A 4,959-nucleotide genomic window follows, 5' to 3' on the forward strand; every position below is an offset into this window, starting at 1 on the left:
AAAAAGATATTTGGTCTTAGTGAATTTTAGTTTCTCACAGAGTTGATTGACAGTATGAGATAAAATGCATAAGGCTTGGAAAATTATTCAGGGCTATGTGAGGGCTTGCAAAATGCCAACCAAAGTGAAGAATTCGAGCAGTAAATAAAACATGAAGTAAAATTGTTGAGCTGCTGAAGACATTATTCTTTGTTTTAAAACCCTATGTTTTCATATTTTAGCTTCTGAGTGAATTCCTTTTTGTATACCTAAATATGTCTGTGTATGCCTACACATACACACAGCCTCAAACAAAGTCTCCCTCATGGGATTAAATTCTAGTAATGATTCCTTGTTACTACTTTCTTATAGTTTGGCATGCATTTTATGGAACAGAGACAGACATTTCCAGCAGATATATTTGTCCAATATATTGTCATATACAATAACCTTAGTAGCTTATTAAAACAAAATTCTTTATCATGTGCTTATAGGAAGCATGGAGTTCCAAATGCCATGTGATAAGCATTTTAGCCCAGATGTGTTTCCACAACACAACTCTCCTTTATACCCACACACAGACACACATTCCCAATCCTCTACAAAGTCTGGTAAATAAACCTGGTGGCTTTCTAAAGCAGGTGTTGTGGGGTTTCTTTGGGGGGGGGGGGTAAAGGGGAGATCTGGGTAGCTTGAATATCTATTTCTACACTAAAGTGATTTCTAGAGTAGGCCTTGAGAAGGACAGTGAAATAAGACAAGTTAAGACCAGAAAAAATGGAGACTTTATAGGGCTGTGCCATCAAGCTTGGAGTCAGCTCATCAACACTAAAGATGCTGATGAATCAGAAAATCAGAGAAGAAGGCTTCAAGTTTCAGTCTCCTGGGACAGGTTGGCCTCAGAGATTTATTTTCAGATCTTTTTTTTATTTGTCTCTGCTGCACAGTAAAACTTGGGTGGGCAAAATTCTCCCCATTCCAGGAACCCTGTATAGACTGCTGTAGGATTTTATGGGACTGATACTCTGTTCTTTTTTAGAGGGCCATTTATGCCCAGTGTCTTTCCTCCTTTTAGCCAGTGTACACCAGTCTCTAAATCTTCCTCCCCCACCTTTGAAAATTTATGGTAGCTTTCAGCCAGGCTTGGCTTAAAGCCATTGACCTCTGTGGCCTGTGTTATTGACCAGAACACAGCATCTTCTGCCCACATAATATACGTCTCTTTATCTCCCTGAAAGGAAAGGAAATGACTCTTGGAATAGCCAAGAACACAATAAAAAAGAGAGGCTTTCCCGGGTTTTTTTTTTTTTTTGTCCCTGGTGTTTGGCTTTACAAAATGCCACACTGGGATGCACGTATGTGCTAGGCAGAGCTTTGAACAGAGCATTGAGAGGGCACCCTTGGGAGGAGGCATTATAAAAAGGAAGGCCTGTCCGAAATGAAATCTTTATTTTTTAAGTTCTCACCTTGAGCATGAGTGGAATGAACAGCCCTGTGGCAGCAATGCCTCAGAACTGAGTCTATAGACTCATTGACAGAGTAAACCCATGAAGATACTTGTGAAAAACACAGAAGGATTCACAGATCTCATCAAGCCCCGTGGGGGTGGGGTGGGGTGGGGGGTCACAGTGGCAAGATGGGAGCTGAGAGAGCCATGAGTATTTACCTAGCCCAAATTCCTAAATTCACAAGTATGAAAATCAAGCAAGAAGATACAGCTTATCTAAGGTCACAGAGCAAAGAAATGCTACCAGTGTAGTCCACCACTCATGTATGAACCAGTGTATGATCTTGTCCTTAAAAGTAACTCCCCTCCCCCACACTTATTAACACTCCACAAAATAAAGACACAAAATGCTATGTAGTAGGGAGGCTAATATATAACAGTCAGCAAAAGTGTCTTGCCTTCCCCATTGAGGTATTATTTCCCAAATCCAAATCCCATGCTCAAGGATCCGTAGCTGCCCTGACAACACGATATCAGAGGTCTCTGAGTATCACCTTCAGACAGGAACTAAAAGCAGCCAGAGAAAAATCCTAAAGGAAAACAATGCAAAAAGTGGCACTTACAGCTTTGCAGCCATGGACAAGTTCCTTAACCTCTAACCCTTCGCTTCCCTGGGTACAATAGGAATGGGAGCGCCACCATTCCCAGGGGTATTATGAGAAGCTGGCAAGAGAGGCGCTCAGTCAATTCAAGTGCTATTGTTACTGCTGGGGGTTGAGAAAAATTATGTCAGAGGCATGTGCTGCTGCAAAACAACATGAGCTAGAGCATTTTATCTGAGTGTGCCAGGACTTTCTGAAGAAGGACTTTGGCAGAAGTTATGATTCTTAGCATAGTTGGACCTCACTAAAGAGTTGGCCACTTATCTATGTTCTATCTACAGCATTAGTCCTCACACAGGCTTAAAAGGCAGAACACCTAGGTGGTACCATATGCCTTGCAGGACCCCAAGAATATGTTGATATACTCAGTTCTGTCACATAAACTGGAATCTAGAAACAAGTAAAAGCAGAAGACATTTACTATCACCTCTACTATCTACCATAAGCAGTCATGTCCATTAAAAAAAAAAAAAAAAAAGGTTAAATGGGATTAGACACAGCAAGCTCCTTTTGAGTTTTTCTATCTTCCATCACCATTTGATCACTGCTTATTTCTAAGTTTTGTAAACAGTCTCAAGGAGACAAGCTGTAGCTGATGCCAAAGTGCTAAGTAAAATATCTGGGGAGGGAAAACTTAGAGATGAGAAAATTCTATCTTCTACCTTTTTTTTTTCCTAGAAATTTAGAGAAGACATGCATTATTGAATTTTAGCTATAAAACATCTCAGCCCAGCTTATATAAACACCAAATATCCATAGAGCAACTTAAGAATCATTGCAGTACAGGATTAAATCAGGGGAAGTCATATTTCCTGATCATCCAAGAGTCAAAATACAGAAAAGAAAAACCGGAGACTTGTAGGTCCAGGTAAGGTTTTAGTATCTTGTCTAAGGATTCCTGAGCCATTAATATTTAAAAATACAAAATAATTTCAGGGTCTGTGGTTAATTCCTTAAATTTAGACATTTTAATAATCCATACTTCTATTAATTACCATGAAATTTCTCTCAAAAATGAAAGAAAGTGTCAAAGCACTGGGTGTTATACTCTTAAAATTATGTCCACATATGTCAAACAGGAACTTAAAATATTTTGTCTTGTTTAGAATCTGTTTTCTCAAACTTTCTTTTGGGAAATAGCATATTAAAGGCCCTAATAATACAAGTCCAAAAAATGATATTGTAGCGCTTTTTTTTTTTTTTTTTTTTTTGTCTTTTTGCCTTTTCTAGGGCTGCTCCCATGGCATATGGAGGTTCCCAGGCCAGGGGTTGAATCGGAGCTGTAGCCACCGGTCTACACCAGAGCCATAGCAACTCGGGATCCGAGCTGCGTCTGCAACCTACACCACAGCTCACAGCAACGCCGTGAGCAAGGCCAGGGATCGAACCTGCCACCTCAGGGTTCCTAGTCAGATTCATTAACCACTGCGCCACAACGGGAACTATGATTTTGTAGCTATTTTTAAAAATCAATGTCTAACAGGAAGGAATTGGCTGAATAACTCAAATACGTACCAAAGTGATGGGTTATGAAGACTCTAAAAAAAATTTTTTTTTCAAGAGATGTCTAATGACATGGAGAGATAGACACTGTATTAAGAGAACTCTATAAGAGTATATCTATGGTAATTCATTTTTAATCTATAAACACACACAAATTATATATAGATTTGGCTAATCTATATGTTAGCCAAATGGCTAATAGTGTTAATGTTGACAGCTGTCTTCAGTCCTTTTTCATATATCTGCCTTTTTAATAAGCATATTGCTTTGTAATAACCAAACTGCAATTGTTACTGGAAAAATTTGAGTTTCCTTGAAATGTTATTTAATTGCTGAAGTACTAGAAATATAACCAATCACCTAGAAGTCTGTCCCACCACATGCATGCTGAAGACACCATTAGAACACAGCTTTCATGTCCAGAGGGATGAACAGGAATTGTGTACACATATATTTGGTTGTGTTTACAACCCGTTATTTGTTCGCACTGATACAAATGCCATACATAAACTCTCTCTCAACTCGATTGGCTATCAAGACACATGGATAAATTTCAAGAGACAACAGCAATTAGCTTTAATCCAGGTGCTCCTTAGAAAGTATAGTTTCAAGCTCATCACTTAATTTTCCATAGCTCAGTGGTGAGAAATTCAATTTTAATTTTTAAAAATTAAAAATAACACTTCTGTTATTTCAAAACTACATCTACTCCAAATATTCTAAAGTCACCCCCTAGATCAAGCAAGGCACTGAATTCCCGTGGAATTATTCATTTGATCTGGGTGTGATACTAACTATCTGGGTTGAGATCCTAAGTGGGAAAAATGTGACACATTTCAGTTACACTGTCAAGAATGTTAATCGCATCACCATGTCTTCTTTAGATAGACATCAAGAAAAAGATTCATTTTGATGTTTTCGTAGCAAAGAGCAGGTCAAGTTCTTCTGAAGAATTAGTCTGTTTTCATCTTGTGGGTATTAAGAATCAACTGGCCAGGGGTCCCTTTTCTGATTGCTGTGAACAGCCAAATGTGCGGCCCAGCTGCAGCAAATGTGCAAATCAACGTGGTGTGTGTTTTTAAACCTAGTTCTTTCTCAATTTTATGTTCCCACCATGTTTTCCTTTTTTGTTTCTTGTTTCTTAGGGGAAAAAATCTGCTAAAGTCATACACATGTGTGGGAACAAAACAAGGACAGAACTTAGGTTGAAAAGGAGCAGCCTCTTGCACCTCTGCTCTCTGCCTCCACTCCCATCCCACTCCCCAGATTCAACCTCTTTTAACTGTTTGTTTTTAGTTCCTTTAGCAGTTACCTCCATAAATCTAGATAAGAGGCTTAACCTCTTTTTCTCCATTTATCAACTTGAGA

The sequence above is a fragment of the Sus scrofa genome, chromosome 1 (assembly GCF_054392235.1).
Source record: "Sus scrofa isolate SSC_HxYL_T2T_F1_AM1 chromosome 1, Sscrofa_HxYL_maternal_Yorkshire_Landrace_v2.0, whole genome shotgun sequence".
Lineage (NCBI taxonomy): Eukaryota > Metazoa > Chordata > Mammalia > Artiodactyla > Suidae > Sus > Sus scrofa.